The sequence below is a fragment of the Myodes glareolus genome, chromosome 11 (genome assembly GCF_982192425.1).
Source record: "Myodes glareolus chromosome 11, mMyoGla1.1, whole genome shotgun sequence".
In the NCBI taxonomy this organism is placed as follows: domain Eukaryota; kingdom Metazoa; phylum Chordata; class Mammalia; order Rodentia; family Cricetidae; genus Myodes; species Myodes glareolus.
In genome coordinates this window covers 44,930,478-44,953,576 of record NC_142036.1, presented here as the reverse complement: position 1 = coordinate 44,953,576, position 23,099 = coordinate 44,930,478, and the positions used below count along the sequence as shown (strand labels likewise).

The 23,099-nt window shown below is 43.2% G+C and overlaps 1 protein-coding gene across 2 annotated transcripts in view; it reads right to left on the bottom strand.

The window, feature by feature from the left end:
* Positions 1-23,099, bottom strand: part of Slc8a3 (solute carrier family 8 member A3) — a 146,882-nt gene that overhangs the window by 103,003 nt on the left and 20,780 nt on the right. The gene's annotated exons all lie outside the window — the stretch shown is intronic.

Below are 23,099 nucleotides of genomic sequence, written 5' to 3'. Positions count from 1 at the left end.
GCGTGGGAAGAAGGGGCGCACAAAAGAAACAAATGAACTCACCTTCCTCAGATAACCACGGCCGTACTTTGTCCCCTACACCCAATTGCAGGCCCTGTTTTTGGCTGTCCAACTGCTGCATCCCAGCACACAACGGTGCCCCTGAGCCCTAGAGATCTGGGGTTAGCAGGGGAGGAGGAGGGGTAGGTTCCAAGGCCAGTTAGGAGGAGGCTTAAAGCCAGGCTCGGTCAAGCTCGTTGCAAAGCAAGAGGGAAAAGGAAAAAAGAGGAGAGGAGGGAGCCCGGAAGGCAGAAGTATCAGAATGAGAGAGTGTGCAGGATTAGGTCTTCTGGATCAGTACAAAACCAGTGGCCGCATTTGCCATTTTCAACACAGGCAAATGACAAAGGGGACAAAGGCAAAGACATCTTGTTTGGCACAGCCAGAGTCTGCTCTAAGCCCTGGCCCACAGCCCCTTCTGCATTCTGCTAAATGCATGCTGAACGTGTCTCCTGACTCTGGGCAGAGAAAGATCTGTAATATTGACAAGGCCATGGCTGGGTAGTTCCAGCTAAGTTATCTCTGGCAGGAATCTGGGTCTGCAGCAAGGCAGGAGTGCCGAGTCCTGTCTTCAAAAGGCCTCCCAGCATGTTTCATCATAGGCCCTAGTGTCTGGCATAGGTGGGCTTTTTGTAGATTCATGTTGACGTGGTTTCCCCTTTTAAGTGGGTACATAGAGAACTGTAAAGCATTGAGGGGGAACAGCTGTTCTCCATAGAGTGTCAACAGAAGAAAAGGGTACTTGCTTCTGACCCTGGCTTTAGCTCCTTTATGTGTTCACTGGCGGGGGCAGGGGGAAGCATTTACCTGAGCAAAGTGGTACACAGCTGTAAGCATTCAGGAGGTAGAGACAGGAGGATTGGAACGTCAAAACACTCCTCAGTTGGCTAGTGAGTGTGAGGCTAGCCTGGGCTATCTATCTATCAAACAAACAAATAATGCTAGAAAAATACTTCAGGAAAAAAGTAACCCATTCCTCTGACATACATTTTCACATATTTGTAAAATCCGACTGGCCTGACTCTTTCTACCGAGGCCACACTCTAGGTGACATTCTTGCTGCTTCAGCTCCTGCCCCTCCTGCCCAGTGCGCTGTGCCCTGCTTTTCATGTTTTTCATGTGTATGGGTATATGTCTTCTTCAAAATGACCCTTCTTCCCACTAGCCAAACAAATCACTGGATTTCTTTTATTCCTTATTTTATATGTAGTAGCCTTTTCCCTACATGTATATCTATGCCTGGTGCCCACAGAAGCCAGAAGAAAGTATCAGATCCCCCTGGAACTGGAGTTAGATGGTTGTAAGCCACCATGTGCATGCTGGGGATTGAACCTGGGTCACTCTGGAAGAGAAACCAGTGCTTTTAATCACTGAGCCACCTCTCCAGCAGTACGGCTGAATCTCTACAAGCATTATTAAGGGCAAAAGGATATGATGTCACCATAGGAGAAAGTACTTGTGTTAGATGGGCTTTCTTTAGGTACCCAAGAGTTCAGTATTGATGAATCAACAGCATCTGTGAGATAAGGAGTCTTTAAACAGAAACACACACAGGAGAAGCCTATGCATTGATTGTAAAGATGTTGTGACCGGAGGCTCACAGGATCCTAACCCAGCACTCCTTCCAGAAGTAATGCTTTACTATTAATCAAATGTTTGAAGCAACTTTATATATAAAATATAACTGCAGCAGCGAATGAGATCCAACTACGCTTTTTTTTGCATAAGGTCAGCTCCTTGAAATGCTTTTCTGTTTCTGATCATAGATGGGTGAACAACAACGGGAAGAAACTGGGGAATTGCACAGCATGGTTTGGATATGGTTGTGACCGCCAACGGTTTGTGTGCAGGAGACTTGATCCCCTGTACAGCAATGTGAATATGGGTGACAACTTTTAGAGGTGAGACTCGGGGGGGGGGGCCTTGGGTCATTGAGGATCCGCCCTCAGAAGGGCAGTGTCTCTCCTGTTACTCCCTGAGATTTCTTGAGAGCGAGTTTTCATAAGAACTGGTCCCTGGATTCCTGAATTGCAGTGTGAACTTTCCTTCTCACGCTCCTACCAGGAAGCCACCCTTTGCTAGACCATCACAGAGGCCAAACCATCAGGATGTCTGACTTAGGCTTTTAACCTCCAAAGTATGAGCTAGGCGAATGTAGTTTCTTTATAAGGTTAACCTACCAGAGGCTTTATTATTAAAGTAACAGAAAATAGACTACTGCATCTTATGTATACTTTATAATAATCCTGTATGACTGGCATTGTCCTTCTTTCCGATTAATGAAGTTAGCTTTAGAGAGACCAGTCGATTTACCTGATGTTCTACAGGACAGGAGGCAGGATTCTAACAGGGCACCGGGATGCCTTTGCTTCCTCCCATGTGCATGCCTTGAAAAATCCATCTTCTCCTTCAAGTGTGAGACTTGTAAATCTGACAATAATTACATACCACGGCTCTGTTACACAGCGAAGGTGAAGGGCTGTTGCAGATAATAGGGTCCTTAATTAGCTGACGCTCCAGCCTTGACTTAAAGGAAAAATATCATGCATAGGCCTAACTAATTGGATGATCCCTAAAAGGTAGTGAGAGGTTCTTGCTGTTGATGGACATAGAAAAGCAAGCCATGAGGTCTATAGCTGGGAGGAGATTCCTTCTACCAACAATCCTGAGACTCAGATGAGAGAACAGCCCTAGCAGGCATCTTCATTTGTACCCAGAAACTGATGGAGGAGAGCTAAGGGCTGCTCATGGTGAGAAATGGTGCAGCAAGAGAAAACTAATATATGTTGTTGTGAGGTGGCAGAGTCAGGGCATGCACACAATTCCACCTGCCTCCCGAAATGATGCTCTTTCCCTTCATACCACACGGTGCACCTCTGGTCAGCTGTCTGCTTGTCTCTTTGTTTTCTGGTTAGCCCTTAGGAGAAGAGGTGGCACGCAGGGATATGAGGACATTCAGATGTAACAGCTGAGGCCTGACACAAAGGGGGCTCCTGGTCTTGGATGGTAACAATAAGAGTCCAGGAAAAGGGTGGTGAGCCACTCAGTGTTGAGAGATGAGGGTAGGGAGTATTTTATCTTTTCTGTGCTGAGAAAATAGCTGACAGAAGATTTCAGGGGAAACGCTGGGTCTCCATTGTTGAATGAATGCAAAAAAAAATCACCATTGTGACCAAAATTTTGAAGTACACAAGTAGCAAATGTATATGTTTCAACAAGTGTGTGCCGGGAGAAGGCCTAACTAGTCTTCAGACCAGGGCCACAGCAGTGGCCAGATGCAGGACAGAAGCCAAATATTTAGTGGGAAAAGACTTCTCGAGTGTGGAAAATGAGTGAGTGGGGACACTATCCAGGGAGGGAGCTGGTGACACACAGTGTTCAGAGCCTAGAGGAGCTATGTCAGTGACAGCATTTGTGATGGTTCACCTTGGTTGACAACTTGACAGGATTTAGACTCACCTAGGAGCCACGCTTCGGAGCGCACCTGTGAAGGCACCCCCCCAGAAAGCTTTAAATGAGGCGGGAAGACCTGTAAGTATCACAGTTCCACTGACTAGGGTCCCAGGACGAGTAAAAGCATGTAGAGTGGCACCATTTATCGCCTTCTGATTCCCGACTGTGAACCCAGTGTGACCAGCGTCTTCACAGTCCTGCTGCTATACGGTCCTTTGCCAAGACAGATTGTATCCTCCAACTGTGAGTCAAAATATAGCCTTTCTTCCTTAAGCTTCCTTCCATTACAAGAAGTCACTGATACAGACAGCATTTACACTCTAAGCACGGGAGATTTCAGGCAAGGGTCCTTTAAAACTATAGAAAGGGCATCTGTGAAACCTCAAGGCCAACCTCCACATTCCTGACTTTGGTTCCGTGACAAGATGTGCTGCGAAAGCACAGGCGTGGGCAGAGTGGTTGGGGTGGGATCCAGGCTCTGTCACTGGAGAGTCAGTGTAAAATTCCTAAGTGCCAGAGTACACACTTGCCATCGTACTGGATACACTGAGGTAGTGGCATTTCAACTGCATTTTAATAAATAAAGATGGCCTGAAGATCTGAGAGTAAAACAGTCCCACTGGCCAGCCTTACAGATAAGGTTATGGTAACACACACCTTTAATCCCAGTAGCCACACCAGTTGCCATAGAAATCGGGTGGTGCAAGCCTTTAAACAAGGTGGTGCACACCTTTAATCCCAGCCCTAAAGAGGATTGTAAAACGGGAGGAAACAGCTCTCAACACAGTCCCATTCTGAGATTCCTGGAGGCAGGATCGTCATTTCAGACTGAGGTCGAGGTAAGAGGCAGTGGCTGGCTGTTTTGCTTTTCAGATTTTCAGGCTGAACCAACCCCAATTTCTGACCCTGAGTTTTCATTATTTGTGTAATAATAATAATAATAATAATAATAATAATACACTGGCAAGTAATGAAAACTAAATGAATGATGTTATGATTATTTGACACGTTGCACGCCATCGATGAGGCCACAGCAGAAAGAGGGTCTTCCTGTGGATCACTTAGCCACCAAGGACAGGCCTTTCAATCTTCAGGGTTTCAGCACACAAGACCATCAGTGTGACTCTGTGGCTACAATGCTCTCTTGGAGCCTTTTGATGGTCAACAGGCTTGGGTGGAGGGCACACATCACGGGGCTGTGGTAGTGTCTAGGAAGAGACCTCTGTACTGCCCATGTGCTCAGAGACACACACAAGGCCTCTTGGACCCTGGCCTGTAATTAATGTAGCTGCTCCAGTTAAGAGTCCCCACTGGCGAATGGTTTCGCATGTAATTACCTTTCAGACAAGAAAGACTCTGCCCATCCCCCTCTGGCCTTCTTCCATCTCCTTTTATTCTCTTGCACTTCCTACCTTTAACTCCACATCAGGCTGCAGACAAATCAACCTCAGGGTCACCTTCGGCCCTGGCCTGGGGCAGCTCTTACCTTGGGGAGCAGCCTGTCATGTTCCCTGACATTGTCAAAGGAAGCCCAGATAGTGACATTTCCCTCTTCCTTCCTCCAGACAATACTCTTTGACTTTCTTTCTATCTTTAGATCAACTATCTCTTCCTAAAAGCTAACCTTGGGCGCAGGTAGGGAATCTAATTATGGAGGCAAACTGGAGCGCGGTGCTGGCCCAGGTAGGTCAGAAAGGTAGAGACATCGCCAAGGTTCTACCAGTTCTTAACAAGCTGGTGACTAACTGAGACTAGACACAAAGGTAAGCGTTTTCTGTTGGTGAATGCTTACAAATTCGCAACAACCCTGAGATGTCCACCTGGCACTTAAAAGTAAAATGAGAGCTTAGGCAACTCTTTCTGGATTACCTCCCCAAACTAGCCAATTGGAGACGCCGTCTCCGCTGGTTTGACGACAGCCCCATGTGTTCAACTGATCTTCTCTGTTACCTCGATGTGCACACGTGCTCCGGTACACACAGTGACATTTTATTTTACAGCTCGGTTTCTGGTGATATCTCTGTTACAGATATAGAGCAGAGTCTGTCTTCCTGATCCTAGACGCACACCTGGTACTTGTATTCGTTTTCTAATCATACCTGGCAAAAGCAACTTTATATCGAGAGATTCGTTTTGGTTCATGATTTGAGAGGGTACGTTCCATCACGGCCGAAAAGGTGTGAGGCCACTGATCACACTGTATCCACAGTCGGGAAACAGGCAGAGGTGAATGCTCACACTCAGCTCACTTTCTCTTTGGTCCCATTTTTTACTAAGTCCAGGACCCCATGTCATGAGGATGGTGCTGTCCACATTCTGGGTGGGTCTTCCCCTCCTCAGTTAAAACTCTCTGGAGACACTTTATAAATATGCCTAGAGGTGGCTCTCCTGTGTGATTCTAAGTTCAGTCAAGCTGACAACGAAGATGAACCATCAGAGTCCTCCTACACACCTATCAGTAATGTCTTCTCGTCACAGATAGTCATGGTTGTCCCTAGATTGCTCATGGCATTTTCAGCTTCACCCAAGCCAAGCTCATCTCTTTGCAGCGACAACCGGTAACACCTTCATTTCCCGAGAAGCAGGCAACATGCCTGCAGTTCAGGGTCAGCTTCAAGGTACCAAGTAACTCCAAAGAGAGAAAGACTAGGGAACCAATCCTGCTTTGCCTCGACTGTCACAGATAAAATACTTCTTTATCCTGAAATAGGTTTTCATTATGTAGCCCAGGCTGACTTCAACTCATAAACCTCTTGCTTCTGCATCAACCTTCTGAGTGCTGTGATTATAACCATGTGCTGCACCCTGCTACAAGATGGAAGACTCTACTCCACGGAAGGATGCTGTATATACCAGGATAGATAAGCAGACATAAGCATGTTGTGTTGGATCACAGTCTGAAGCTGTTGAAGTTGCTTAAGAATGGTGACACAGTTTAAGGACTGTGAAGGGACCAAGGATAAGGGAACCAGATGGAAGAAGAAAAGGCCTTTATAGCTGCTGTTACTAAGTAACTAAGCAGACCTGGGTTTATGACTTAGACAAAGTGGTTTTTTGGTTTTTGTGGGATTTTTTTTGTTATGTTTTGGTGATACCCATCTATTTGCAAACATGAATAGAAGAGGTTTGCAATTAGTCTGTCTATAACAAAGCTGGTGGAAAAGGTTCTGGATCTCACCTGCCACGGTCCTAAGGATCAGTGTTCTGAGAGATGCTGTGGATGCTGTGATGTTGGCCATGCACACAGTGAAGTCCAAAGAGGCACTGTACAGGGAATATATTCTTCGACTCTGAGGCTGATCGTACAATAGGTAGCTTCAAGCAATGTTTTGATCAGGTCTAAAGGTTAGAAATCCATTAACAAGGTAACAGCAGGGTGATATCATTTAGATACTAACTGTTCCCCCTAAAGACTCATGAACCATAGACTCTGTTGCTTCCTGGGAGATCCAATCCTTGGGAGGAGACTGGATCATGGAGGCATTAGTTCACTGATGTGTTAACTCATGGTGTGTTCACACTGAATAGGTTGTTAGGAAGTAGAGTCTGGTTAGGAAAAGTAGGCCCACGGTGGATTTCTGGAGAGGAAGCCTTGCCTTGACCCTTTCCTGCCCATTTTTCTCTGCTTCCTGGCGACCATAAGGTGAGCGTCTTTTCTCTGTGATGTTCTTCCACCACCGTGTTCTTTATCACCATCGTTCAGAAATAATGGTGCCAGCCAGCTGTGGACTAAATCCTGTACACATACGAACTAAAATAAAACTGTCCCCCTGAGGCTGTTTTTCTCAGATTGTCACAGCCGAGTCAAACCTGCACGAACATGAATTTGAGAGGGCCATGCACTAGTGAACCCACTACAGCTTACTTTGGGTAAGATCCCCCACCCCCATAATGGGAAAAAAGAATATGAATTTCTGAAGATGGGAGATAAGTAGACCTAAGCTTTCTTCTCAACATGGCAGGGACACTAGACAGCTCTGAACACTGTCCATGACAGATTGAGAAGCCAGTCCTCCACCAAAAGGGCCATGGAGAAAAGAAGCCAAACAGCCAAGAGAATCACACAGAGAGCTGAGGCAACTTCTTCTTCAGCTTGACACAAAGCAGACAACCTTTCCTGCTTTGGATTATTAGGGAAAAGCTGTTAGGGACTCTGGAGTACGACACCATTTCCCTTCAAGCTAACATAAAATAGGCAAAAAGCCTTTACTTTCCTCCCCTTCTTCCAAACCCTGTCAGGACTGGAGGGGACCAAGGAGGCAGACTCTTCACCCGTTCTCTTCCCTGTCAGCATGTGCAACTCTGAGCAGTGTAGTTTACAACCAGGAGCAAAACAAGGCCGAGAAAACCTATATTCCTCTGAGGGACAGGCCTGTTCTCATGGTAGTACTGGTGTCAGGGACAGTCAGGAAGTGCGGCGTGGAAATGAGTCCAATCTGGCCTAAGAAGATTAGTTCCCTCCCGGGGAAAGGTTCTAGGCAGCTGAGCAGGACAGCTCCCCATGCAGTGGTAGGGGGCTGTCATTACAAGGCCCAGATAGGACATAATTACACGCTCCCTGGAGGAAATGCTTAATTGATTTTTCAGGGTGTCTCAAGAGATTAAAAGACTGCCAGTGTTCAGGGTTAGCCGAGCGGTACAGACGCTGTCCTTCTGGGGAGCTGGTGCCAGAGAGATGTCAGACGGTGCGGGCGGTCCAGCATGCCAGTGTCCAGAGGGTCCTGCAGGTTTTGCTGAACTTGGGAGAAGGAGTGATAAGGGACGGCAGACAGTGGAGGTTTGCAGGCAGTCCCTGGTCCTCAGGCCCAAGAGGCACGATCCAATTGGAGTCCCTGCCCCTCAGCACTCAGCAACCCGCAAGTAGTACACAGACAGAGGATAAGTCGGGAATCCACTCATGAACAAACCCATCCATCACTCAGTTAGTAATTCACTTATTCCACAGACATTAAGTACATTCTTGTACTATGTAGAGCATCCTGCTGGACATAGGGGTTAGAATCAGGTGCTACCCTGGTCAAGGATGTAGACTACACAAGAACCATTCACTCTGTCTATGCCACCCTGAGCCCAGGCCAACTCATTATTCCTTCTAATAAGTTCTGAATCAGCTGAAGAATGGAGCACGCAAGTCACCATGAATGACACCAAACTGACAGAGGGAGGTTTGCTCTGTTTCATCTCAGTCGTTGACGGTTCCTTTTTACAGAAGAGGCAACTATCACACATAACCATTTTCTCACCACACCATGGCCTCCCTGAGGATAGAGACCATCTGTTTTTACTGCTCAACCCCAGGATGAACTCTCCAAATGCCTTCCAATTACACACTAAGTAACTGACACCCTCCTCTGACCTCTCCTGGCCTCAAGGATATGGAGGGCTGTCATAGGCTCTCCTGGTATCATAGGCTAAACCCTAGCCACACCCCCTTGTTTTCAACTCCCTCTAGTCCCTGGTCCTGGCCGCTTTCAGACACTATGGAGACTGTATCAAAGACACCTTGTGGACTTAACTGCATGGTCTTTTCCCCAGCAACAGGCCAATGCATCATCTGTTGGGATGATCTGGTGATAAAAGAATGGAATTAAGAAACCTCTGTGGATTCCCTCGGGTAAGTAGGGGAGCTGAGTCAAGATTATGAATCCAGATTTTTTAGACTAGGAGTTATAGAGTTTGTTTGGACCCTGCCTAATCCCCTAGGCCCAGTTGTCTCAGAATTAAAAGGAAAGAAGCCATTAGTGTACATGTCTATTTTGGTGCCAAACCACACTATTCATTTTTTATCACTGAAGCCCAGTGATATAGCTCGGAATCAGGGCTGGTAACCTGTTCAGCACTGTCAGCATTTCTCCCACCCTGAAACTGCTTTGGGTATCCATCAACTCTTGCTATTAAAGAGAAAAAAATTGGAGCCTAGGGAGATGGTTTGATGAGTCAGAGGGTTTGCTCTGCAAACATGGGGATCTGATTTTAAATCTCCAGCACCCACATGAAAAGTTTGGCAAGACTGAGCATGCCTGTAACCCCAGCAGCATGTTTGCTCATCAGCTAGCCTAGCCAAAATGGTGGGTGCCCAGTTTAGTGAGAGACCCTGTCTCAAAGCAACACAGTGGAGAGCAAAAGAGAGACAGGAGACCAAGGCCTGCTCTGGCCTCAGCACCTTCACCTCCACACACACATATGCATGCATCAGACAACAACAACAACAACACAGAGAGAGAAAGACAGAGAGAGAGAGACAGAGAATAGGGGGAGAGAGGGAGAAGGCAGGAGACCAAGGCCTGCTCTGGCCTCAGCGCCTACACCTGCACACTTACATGCATGCATTAAACAGCAGAAGCAACAACAACATAGTACACACACACACAGGGTGGGGGAGAGAGAGAAATGAAATATGGGATGCACTCTTCTTTTCCTTCTTAGTGTGAGATAAAAGAGAAGAGCTGCTTCCAGGTTGATGACCTTATCTCAGTACTAAATAAAATACGTGATTAAGTAGATGGAATATGTGTTTAGAATCAGAAGATGCAAGTTTTGATACCTAACCTAACAATACCCATGTTCTGGGGCAAATTAACTAATCTGAACAAAGCAAATAGTCACCCTAATGATATCACAAAATCCTTATATACTTAAAGTGGAATCTTGTGTTATTACACAAATAATGGAACTTTTATTATATAAGAACAATAACAGGAACAATAATAAGCTTTCCCAGAATTCTGAACCAGCAACAGTGAGGCCCAGGAACCAACAATATTTTCATTCTTCTAGAATATTCCGATATCTCTACAGAGTTACCACATCAGACGGCTTCACAGCATCAGTGCATACCATTTTCAAAACATTCCATCCATTAATCCCTTTGACAGTCAGCACTTGGCTGAGTTCATCCCATCCTCTCCTCAGCCCCCAAAGCAGACACAATAGATCCAACAGTCCACAAAGGTTAATTAAGATGTCTTTTCTCTCTGATTTTAACTCATCACAGTAACCCTGGTTATGTTTGCTCTCTTGTATAAAAATGTAATCGTTAATTACCAGATCAGAGTGTCCTAGAACATAAATACCTAAGAGAAATGGCAGATGGTAAAAATGACCCATGATAGAAGAAATTTGGAAAATAGTCATCTAATTTCTGAAACCTGGTGCATTAGGAGGGGATCTGGATGATTCTAGTCTTATTTTTAAAACCTATATGCTTCACGTGTCCATTGAGAATTCATGCTTCTGTGGATTCACATAGTGTTCCATGTTATGAAGGACAAAGAAGAGACAGGTTGGCCCAGCTTAAAGAAAGAATAGTTATGCCACCTACAGTACCCCGAAGTGACCAGGCAGCAGCATCCTCCCCACCCTCCCCCACAATCCCCTGCCACATCAGCAACCACCAGAGTCACAGGCCCCACGTGCACCTGGAGGAAGAGTGGACACCGGAATCACAGGCCCCACGTGCACCTGGAGGAAGAGTGGACACCGGAATCACAGGCCCCACGTGCACCTGGAGGAAGAGTGGACACCGGAATCACAGGCCCCACGTGCACCTGGAGGAAGAGTGAACACTGGAGCCACAGGCCCCACTTACAATGAGTGGAGGAAGAACTGGGTAGATGGCAGTGGAAGAACACATTCAACAGCATGAAGAACAGTATGGCAGCACCAGAAACAGATTGTTCTACAACAGCAAGACCTAAACATCACAACGTAGAAGAACCAGAAGAAAATGGCTTTAAAAATAACTCTATAAAGATGATAGAGACCCTTAAAGAGGAAATGAAAATTCCCTTAAAGAAATGGAGGGAAAGACAAGCAGAAAACCAGAAGAAATCAATAAGTCCCTTAAAGCCAAGAAAAGAACACTCAAACAAGTAAAGGAAACAGTTCAAGACCTGAAAACTGAAGTAGAGGCAGTAAAGGAAATACAAACTGAAGAAATTCTGGAAATGGAAACTCTAGGTAAATGAACAGGAACTGCAGATGCAAGTATAGCCAACAGAATGCAAGAGATGAAAGACAGAATCTCAGATGTTGAAGATACGATAGAGGAAATAGATTCATCAGCCAAAGAAAATGTTAAATCCAACAAAAGCTTCACACAAAACATCCAGGAAATCTGGGACACAATAAAAAGAACAAACCTAAGAAGAATAAGGATGGAAGAAGAAGAATTCCAGTTCAAAAGCACAGAAAATATATTCAATAAAATCATAGATGAAAACTTTCCCAACCTAAAGAAAGATATGCCTATGAAAATACAAGAGGCTTACAGAACACCAAATAGACTAGACCAAAAAATCCATTTACATATAATAATCAAAACACTAAACATATAAAATAAAGAAAGAACATTAAGAGCTGCAAAGGAAAAAGACCAAGTAACATATAAAGGCAGATCTATCAGAATTACACCCAACTTCTCAATGGATACTCTGAAAGCCAGAAGATCCTGGACAGACAATGTGCAGAAACTAAGAGACCACATATGCCAGGCTGAACTACTATACCTAGCAAAGCTCTCAATCACCGTAGATGGAGAAAACAAGATATTCCATGACAAAACAAGATTTAAACAATATCTATCTACAAATCCAGTCCTACAGAAAGCATTAGAAGAAAAACTCCAACCCAAGGAAGTTAGCTGCACCCATGAAAACACAGGAAACAGATAACCTCACACCAACAAACCCCAAAGGAGGGAAATACACAAATACTACCACCACAACTAACAAAACCAAAAATAACAGGAATTAACTATTACTGGTCATCAATATCTCTTAATATCAATGGACTCAATTCACCTCTAAAAAGACACAGGCTACCAGAATGGGTATGAAAATAGGACTCATTCTTCTGCATACAAGAAACACACCTCAACCTCAAAGACAGACATTGCCCCAGAGTAAAGGGTTGGAAAAAGAGTTTCCAATCAAATGAATCTAAGAAGAAAGCTGGTGTAGCTATCCTAATATCTAAGAAAACAGACTTCAAACTAAAATTAATTAAAGAGATGGAGAAGGACACTTTATACACATCACAGGAAAAAGCCATCAAGACAAAGTCTCAGTTCTGAACATCTATGCCCCAAATACAAGGGCACCAATATTTATAAAAGAAACATTACTAAAAATTAATTACACATCAAACCCCACACATTAATAGTGGGAGACTTCAACAGCATACTCTCACCAATGGACAGGTCATCCAGTCAAAAACTTAGCAGAGAAATAAGGGAGCTAACAAATGTCATAACTCAGATGGAATTAGCAGATATATATAGAATATTCCACCCAAATACAAAAGAATATACCTTCTTTTCAGCACCTCATGGAACCTTCTCTAAAATTGACCACATGTTCAATAACAAAGCAAACCTCAACAGATACAAAAAATTTTAATAATAATAATAACCCTCCGTATCTTATTGGATAACGATGGCTTAAAGTAAGAATCCAACAACAGCACTAATTGCAGAAAGACTACAAACTCATAAAATTAAACAATGTTCAACTGAATCATCACTGGGTCAAGGAAGAAATAAAGAAAGCAATTAAAGACTTCCAAGAATTCAATGAAAATGAAATTACAACGTACCCAAATTTATGGAACACAATGAAAGCAGTGCTAAGAGGAAAGAAAATTCATAACATTAAATGCCCACATAAAGAAGTTAGAAAAATCTCACACTAGTGACTTAATAGCACATATGAAAGCTCTAGAACAAAAAGAAGCAGACTCACCCAAGAGGAATAGATGCCAGGAAATAATCAAATTGAAAGCTGAAATCAATAAAAAAAAAAAAGGAAACAAAGAGAACAATACAAAGAATCAGTGAAACAAAGAGTTGGTTCTTTGAGAAAATCAACGGGATAGACGAACTCTAATACAAACTAACCAAAATGTAGAGAGAGAATACCCAAATGAATATAATCAAAAATGAAAAGGGGGTCATAACAACAGATACTGAGGAAATCCATAGAATCATTAGGTCATACTTTGAAAACCAGTAATCCACAAAATTGGAAAATGTTAAAGAAATGGACAATTTTCTGGATAGGTACCACATACGAAAATTAAATCAAATCAGATAAACAATTTAAATAGACCTATAACTCTAAAGGAAATAGAAGCAGCCATTAAAAGTCTCCCAACAACAAGAAGAACAAAAACCCAGGGCCATATGCCTCCAGCATAGAATTTTTCCAGAATTTCAAAAAAGATCTAATACCAATATTCCTCAAATTGTTCCACACAATAGAAACAATAGAAGAAACACTACCAAACTCCTTTTACAAAGCTACAGTTATCCTGATACCCAAACCACACAACAGACCAATCTCCCTCATGAACTTTAACACGAAAATGCTTAATAAAATACTGGCAAACTGAATCCAAGACCACATCAAACAAATCATTCACCATGATCAAACTGGCTTCATCCCAGAGATACAGGGATGGTTTGACATACAAAGATCTGTCAATAAATAAACTGAAAGAGAAAAACTACATGATAATCTCATTAGGTGCTGCAAAAAACTTCAACAAAATCCAACACCTTCTAATGCTAAAGGTTTTGGAGAGAGCAGGAATACAAGGAACATACCTAAACATAATAAAGGCAATATATAGCAAACCAACAGCCAACATCAAATTAAATGAAAAGAAACTCAAAGTGATTCCACTAAAATCAGAAAAAAACAAGGCTGTCCACTCTCTCCATATCTATTTAATATATTACTGTAAGTTCTAAGTAGAGAAAAAAAGACAACAAAGGGTTATCAAGGGCATACAAACTGGAAAGAAAGAAGTCAAACTTTTGCTATTTGCAGATGATATGATAGTATACATCAGTGGCCCCAGAAATGCTACCAGGGAACTCCTACAGCTGATAAATACCTTCAGTAATATGGCAGGATATGGGATTAAATTAAAAAAATCAGTATCCCTCCTATATACAAATGATATGGGCTAAAAAAGAAATTAGAGAAACATCACCCTTCACAATACCCACAAATAACATAAAATATCTTGGGGTAACTTTAACCAAGCAAGTGAAAGACCGGTATGACAAGAACTTAAAATCTTTAATGAAAGAAATTGAAGAAGACATCAGAAGATGGAAATATCTCCCATGTTCTTGGATATGTAGGATCAACATAATAACCAATATGGCAATCTTACCAAAATCAATCTACAGATTCAATGCAGTCTCCATCAAAATCCCAACACAATTCTTCACAGACCTCACAAAAACAATATTCAGATTTATATGGAAAAACAAATAGTCCAGGAGAGCCAAAACAATGTTGCACAATAAAGGAACTTCCAGAGGCATCACCATCATTGACTTTAAGCTCTACTATAGAGCTATAGTAATAAAACAGCTTGCTTGGTATTGGCATAAAAACAGACACATGAATCAAAGGAATCAAACTGAAGACCCTGATATTAATCCACACACCTATGAACACCTGATTTTTGACAAAGAATCCGAAATTGCACAATGGAAAAAGGAAAGTATTTTCAACAAATGGTGCTGGCATAACTGGTTGTTGACATGTAGAAGAATGCAAATAGATCCATATCTATCCCCCATTCATAAAACTCAAGTCCAAATAGATTAAAGACTTCAATATAAATCCAGTTACAATGAACCTGATAGAAGAGAAAGTGGGAAGTTGCCTTGAGTGCATGGGTACAGGAGACCATTTCCAAAGTATAATCCCAGTAGCACAGACACTGAGAACAACAACTAATAAATGGGACCTCCTGAAACTGAGAAGTTTCTGTAAAGCAAAGGGCACAGTCAACAAGACAAAATGACAGCCTACAGAATGGGAAAAGATCTTTACCAGCTCCACATCTGACAAAGAACTGATCTCCAAAATATGCAAAGAACTCAAGAACCTAGACATTAAAATACCAAATAACCCAATTTAAAAAAATGGGGGTACAGATCAAGACAGAGAACTCTCGACAGAAGAATCTCAAATGGCTGAAAGGCATTTAAGGAAAAGTTCAGCATCCTTAATTATCAGGGAAAACAACTCTGACATACCATCTTACACCTGTCAGAATGGCTAAGATAGAGAGCATTGATGACAGCTTAAGCTGTAGAGGATGTGGAGTAAGGGGAACGCTCCTCCATTGCTGATGAGAGTGCAAACTTGTACAGCCACTCTGGAAATCAGTGTGGCTGATCTCAGAAAAGTGAGAATCAATCTACCTCAAGACCCAGCAGTACCACTCCTGGGTAGATATCCACAGGATACTCAGTCATATCACAAAGACATTTGCACAGCTATGTTCATAGCAGCCTTATTTGTAATAGCTAGAATCTGCAAACAACCCAGATGTCCCTCAACTGAAGAATGGATAAAGAAAATGTGGTACTTTTACACAGTAGAGTATTACTCAGTTGTCAAAAAACAATGACCTCTTGAAATTTGAGGACGAATGGATGGAACTAGAAAAAAAAACCATCCGAGTGAGGGTGTTTTCAAATCCAGGCTCAGAAAGACAAGCATGGTATGTACTCACTCATAAGTAGATATTAGACGTAAAGCAAAGAATAACGAGGTTACAACCCATAACCCCAGAGAAGCTAAATAAAAAGGAAGACCCTAAGAGTGATATACATGGAGGGCCCCCGAAAAGGGAAATAGTTAAGATCTCCTGGTAAATTGGGAGAAGGGTAGAAGGAAGGGGATGGGGGATGGAAACATGAGGGTTTTAAATGGCTGAGTTTGGAGAAGAATTGAGAGGGGGAAATGAAAGAGATATCTTGATAGAGGGAGCCATTGTGGGGTTAGGAAGAAACCAGGGGCTAGGTAAATTCCCAAGAATCTACAAGGATGACCCTAGCTAAGACCCTTAGCAATAGTGAAGAGGGTACCTGAACAGGCCTTCCTCTATAATCAGATTAGGTGACTACCCTAATTGTCACCATGGCACCTACATCTCATAACTGATGGAAGCAGATTCAGTGATCCACAGTCAAGCATTGGGCTGAGGTCCTGGAAACTCAAACCCAAGAAGAGCCTTTGGAAGGGACTTGGTCCCAAATAATGCAACTGAAAACGAGAGAAGATTATCCGATGACGCTACTCTCCTGGAGAGGGCAGATCAGTGAACAGATCTGGTCGCTTTGAGACTTTGTGCCATTCAGCATCACCCACCGGGAATGTTTTCTGTTGTTCCAGCATATTTAATCCTGGAAGTGACATCTGTTGTCAGGAGATGCATTGTTTAGGTATGGGTGTTTGCCTTCATCTAGCTAACTGTCAGAGCATAGACCATTGTAGCATCCGTGCCCTACTACAGACCTTCTACTCTGCTAGTTCAGAGAGGACAGGGGGCCTGTCTTGCCAGAGACTCCTTTCTAAGTCATGTTGCCCACCACCTATCACTACAACTCTTTAGGCCACTCATGGAATTGTCATGGCAACTTCGTGTTTCCACCCCATCATCCAGTTAGAAAGGTTAGTTGGTGTGGGAAGGCGAGAGGAGGAGGAAGGACTTGACTACAAACACGTGATGGCCAGTGGCCTTTTACATGGTCAGATTTCTAGAAAGATCAATTCCCTCCAGAGAATTTGACCTTTAAGACTGGAGAGAGTTTTCCAGGTTGCGGGAGAGGGTTGCAAGTATGCCTGGAGAGAAAACTCTTAGTCTGTCAGGGTCTATCGTGTGCCAGAACTAATAAATGAAATTGTCATAGTGGCAAGGGACAGAGATGCTGAGAGACTAAGGCCACGCACTCAGGAGGAAATCCGTCAGAACAAGAAGGCAGCCCTCCATGTTGCCTGGGTCCCAGGTGATTCTCTGATACCAGCTCTTGTCTCTGCTGGATGTTCAGGATTAAATCTCTCTGCCTCACACAGAGACAAGCAAATTCATTACGGTGAAGGAGGAAAGTGCACTATCATGGGGGCTTTGGTTCCTGGGAGACATCCATCTTCTTGGTGCTACCACGCAGTAAGTGTTGCTGTCCAAGTGACAGGCTTTTTAAAGAGATACTTTCCCAGCTTCTTCTTGCTTATTCGAAGTCCTAGATCAGAGAGGGGACAGAGGACAGCCTAGTTTGGATGCCAACGGTGAGGATGAAAGGAATGCTGGGAGGGGTATCAGATTAGAGGGACAGAGAGACTGAAGGCTCTCAGGAGGAAGATGTTGAGGGCAGGGACACCACAGCAGAGGCTCCGCTGACCCTGGGGCATAGCCAATCAATCAAGAAAGGCTGTAGCAGGGCATGTTTATAGGAAAGAGCAAGCATAAGAAAATATTCTACAAATATAGATTAATGAAGCAGAGGGAAGCAGAATGAAGACGTGTGAAGGTTTACAGCCAAGGCAACGGGCAACTGTCCTGCTGAGGTAGCTGCCACGCTGCTAACAGCTCGTCTTCTCAGTCACTACAATCTGGAAAGAGAAGGGTAGAGCCAGCCGTGGGGCCAATGGATGCCACAAGGGATGCACGAGGAGAAATTCAACCAAAATGTCTGGGGGAACTGGCCTACTAGAGAGAGATGGTGTTCATTGCCCATTCTACAGTCAGACTTCCTATACTTGGAGTATTAAGTTGTTGCCGAGATGTGCTTATTTTGAGAGAACCAACTCAAGGGCTCACTGCAGTGTCATCTGTACCACGAATGAGTGCTTCTTCAGGGATTTCATATGACATGAAATGGCAACTGGACTGGGCGCATGCAAGGGCAGATTTTCCAGAAGGTACCCACACATGCTGACACTTAGCAAAGGAAGGCATCAATGGCTGACCTTGAACATACACTAGCATATACTTATCAGAATGTTCCAGAATAAATACTTTCTCTTTTTAGATTTAAATTCTTCTTTAATTTTAAGTCAGTTCTTTTACATGAGCAAATAAAATAACGGGTCTCATAATATAGATTACGGAATTTTGCCCACATTTGTTAACCCATCCCTATCCTTACCCTTCCTCATCCTCACTCCAAACTTCTGCTGGTTCCTTTCTAGTCTCATTCTTCCATGTATATTCAGTGAATGGTAGAGGTAAGAGTATAACTTGTATGAATGATAACCATCATGCTACTTGAGAATATTTATGCAATGTTAGCAAAATCCTCACTCAAATCACTTGATTATTACAAAAAGTTCTTCAATGGCGTAGAGTCTACATATGTGGTGTTTACTGTATTTGAAGATCAAGTAGTCTGTCTTTGGCTATCAATTATATACTACTGGCTTTCTGCCAGAATTTTAGACTGGACTGGGAAACACAGATTAATTTCTCATTAAAAAGTAATAAGAAAACAACATCTTGAATAATTAGTCTCCTCCCTCCTTCATGGGGCCAGGGAAAACCTAGACAAAGGTAGAAAGGAATGCACATGTCTAACCCATACAAAACCACCTAGAAATTTGATGGAGAGATCAGGTCAAGAAGGAGACTCACTCACTAGCCTAGTTCTATGCAAGCATCAATTGCCTTTGTTCTTAGGAGTGAAAGAGGAAACTTTGACCTTTGGAGTCAAAAGAGTCCAGCGAAGACAAACCTTTATTAAGGATAAAACACCTTTGGTTCAGGGTCTTACTTCCCAAACAGTCTCAAGGTGAACCAAGGTATTAAAGATAGTCCATGCTGTATTATTATTCTTAGTTAAGACACTAGTCACATAACATTCCACGATTTGCACTCCCAAGGTAGTTCTCACATCCACATTGTCATATTCTTTCCAAACTTAACATTTTACTGGTGAATAAAAATAACACAGAGATGTCTGAAGTAGAAGGGGACATTAACTTTGGTAGCTTCTAATGTCCTCCCAAGCCTGACTTATATCATATCTTACTGTGATATTGAGAAAAATCACTTTCACTCTTTGAATTCATCTTTATAATTTGTAAAATGAGAGGTCAAATACTTTCCAGCTTTAGCATATAATTTGGGTTACCCACGTGCCACACAGTCAATACTGTGTTCTTCCTTAAAGGAGGCCTCTGCTATTTAATTAGAGTAGATCCTGCCATTTGCATATTTGACATCTGTGGCTTTGACTATTTCCAGAGACCCCCCCAAAGGTCTACGAGCTGCAAAAACCTGTTATTTTGAAGAAGCGTGCTGTGAGTTGGAGATGTATAGAAGCCAATCACTTGCTTAATGAGTGAAATTAGCATGCAGGCGGAACTCCTGTCTCCAAGAGGTTTTGTTACTGTTTGCTGCAGACTCAGCAGCCATAATTCTGTAGTGATAGGCACAAAACTGGGGCTTCTCCTGCATCATGAAGACGTCAGCAGTATCTGTTACATGTCAACGGTTCCTTGTAATACGGGAGAAAGTCAGTCACATACCATCTTCCATCCCACTTCCGTCATTACTATGTCCTTAATGAAGGTGCCTTAACACTTGAGTGTGTCTCTCGCACATAGTAGGGAGCTCTTCCTCCTCTTTTTATTGACTCCTCAAACATACTGTTCTCCTGTGTGTCTATATTTGTGTGTGTACATTGGTTTTTTCTCTCTGAGAGGAAGATCCTTGGGAGATGAAAGGCCAGCTTGTCTTATTTCTCTATCCTCAGGGCTGAATAATGAACTAAGACATAACAAACATTTAGTAAATGTTTGTTGAATGACTTAGCATCTGAAGGAGATGTCAGAGTGATAAGGGTGCATTTTTTTCCTATTTGTATTTTGAAGTTAACATTATCTCACAGATAGATAGATCATATTATTTCTATTGTTTCAGCAACAACAAAATCTCTGGAACCCATGCAGATGACATCACTATGCCATGGGTCCACATCTATTTGTCAGGTTTCAGGCTTCAGGATTTTCCATCATACCATGATGCTCCCTTAAAGGAGTAAGCAAGAAGCATTCATGGATCTAGTGTGTGCACACAAGCATTCATGTGTGTGAATGCAAGAGTTCACATACTACAGCACTCGTGTGGAACTCAGAAGACAATCTTGGCTGTCAGCCATCGTCTACCTTGTCGGAGACAGGATCTTATTACTGTTTTTCTACGGTGTATGCTAGTTTAGCTGGCTTACCAACTCCTGGGGATTCTCTTGTCTCCATCTTCCATCTCCCTACAGGAGCCCTGGGATTACAGGTGCTCACACTACGCTTTCCTCTTTCATGTTCTGAGGATTCGAACTCAGTTTCTCACAGTGGCAATGGGAGAATGGCACAGCAGGCATGCTTACTCACTGAGCCGTTCTCTTGGTTCCAGTATTCCTGAGAGAGCACGGACTTGCCTGGAGCTTGGTAATACCTAGACAAAAGTTCCAGTATCGCCAGTTTTGATAACTATTGAGCAATCAAAGCTTCAAAAGATAAGGAGTCAAAACAGGGATTCTTCCAAAGATCACTCAGCTTCTGTCCAAGTTCCCAAAGGTGTCAAGTTCAATTCCCAGAATGACTTTGCAACGAGGGAGGCCTTAGTAAGAGCTGGGCTGTTGCTGTGTTGGGATTTGAAAGTTGGAATTGGAAAGTACTCATTCTTGACTCAATTAAGCAAGTCATTTAAAAAGCTGTTCTTATTTCTAGGTCTCATGGTTTGGTCAGGACCTTCATAGTCTTTACTTTAAGACTATGAAGTCTTTTAAGACTAAGACATCATGGGTTTACAGGAAATGCTCTACCCTAGACCTTTGAATCGTGATGTGTACTTCTGGTAATAATGTTTAGGAGCAAGTGCTCTACAAGGTGCAAGGCCCTGTCTGGTTCTACTATTTCATAAATTCAAGCGAGGACCAGAAACTAACGTGCTCATCAATCAGTCATACAGAGATCCAGGTAACCTGGTCCCCTCAGTGGTGTCTCCTGAAAATGCTGTTCATTCGTTACACTGCTGCTACCAGCCTTGTTTATTGAACACACACCATGAAACCAGAACATCACGAGGCATCCCAATAATCCCTGGAAGAAAGATATTATTCCTATTTTATCAGTGAGAGAGTTACATCATAGGTAATAAAATGTTTCTTACTCATGTGGTTAAGTCAACAGAGAAGTTGGGCTTCTGACCAACAGTATGCAGAGTCCATGGTTTCTCAACTCCATAGCTCTGCTGCCTCTTGTTATAAAATTACAGTTTAAAGCACCATGGGTCAGGTGACTGTACAGCAGTAGAGTAACATGCTCTGGGCTTGCTATTCTCTAGTAAAGGAAGGCTGAAAGATCAAACCATACTGAGGCCAAAGTGCAAAGGGATAGATAGAAACATACTTGTTCACCAAAGCCAAGGCACACATACACATGTGAACATAGCACAGGAGGAGGGAGGGAAGGAGAAGAGGAAGGGGGAGGAAAAAAGAGAGAAAGAGAGGGAATAAGAGAGGGGGATGGAGAGAGGAAGGGAGAGAGGGAAGAAGAGAGGAAAGTAGAGAAAGAGAAGGAGGGAGGGAGGAAAAGAGAAAGAGGGAGAGAGAGAGAGGGAGGGAGGGAGGAAGGGAAAGAGAGAGATGAAGAGAAGGAATGAGAAAGAGGGATGAAGAGAGAGAGAGAGGAAAGGAGGGAGGGAGGGAAAGAGAAAGAGGGAGAGAAAGAGAGAGAGGGGGAAAGAGAGTGAGGGGGAAGGAAAGAGAAGGAGGGAGGGAGGGGAAGAAGGGGAGAGAGGAAGAGACAGAGGGGGAGGAAAGGAAAGAGGGGGGAGGGAAGGAAAGAGGGAGAGAGGGAGAGAGAGAAGTTTTTAGAAGAGACCCTAGATGGATAACTGATGATTAAGAGAATGAATAAATTGAGGACCAATTTCTGATCTCCCCCAAACTAACTTTCTATGACACTGCAAGACAAATATTGACTGTGAGTTCCCCCCTAAATCTAGCCAACTACAGGGAATTGTGTGGATTTGATGTCATCTAATGTCTGACAACGAACACTCACATGCCAACAATACCATGAACATGTGTGAAACTTCACAAAGTTCATCTTCCCAGTGAGAGCCTGGCTTTCCTTTTATGCATGACTACTATCATAGAGCATGTAGAAATGACTAGTATTCTCCATAACGCACGGGTTTTTACGTATGCTAACAAGTGTTCTGACAAACCAATTTCCCAAAGGCTATTTCTCTTTAGGAGTCGGTTTCCATTGCCCTATTTTAGCAAGTGATAATATGATCAACACTCCGTGCCTACATTTGGGTTCAGAAGATCTTAGATCTGGAAGGGCATGTGTGATAATCTGACCCTCCTTCCAGACAAGGAAAGTATTGCAATCGTCACACTTTATGTAAGTGTTTCTTTCAGTTACTAAGTGACTTTTCCGAAGTCTAAAGAGACTGAGAAACACAATAGTAGAATCTCTTGGGCCACCCAGCTGTTGCCAGCAGAATTGAAGCCTTTTAGATCGTCCCGTGGCTGCCCAATGGGAAGACCCAAGAAAAAATTCTCCAGTTACACCTTTCCTGGGCCTATGGATCCCCCTTTCCATGAGACCCTTCCATTCCTTTCCTTCTGCTTTCTGAATAACTCCATTTCTCCTAACAGAAGCCCCAGGTTCTGGGAGCAGTTTTCCATCCCCCTTTACATCTCTGCTCCACAGCGCCTCCTGCTGTGGAACCGTAGGTGCTCCGAGGAGGGTCCCTTTCTCATTGGCATCTTCCTTAAGCTTCCTTGA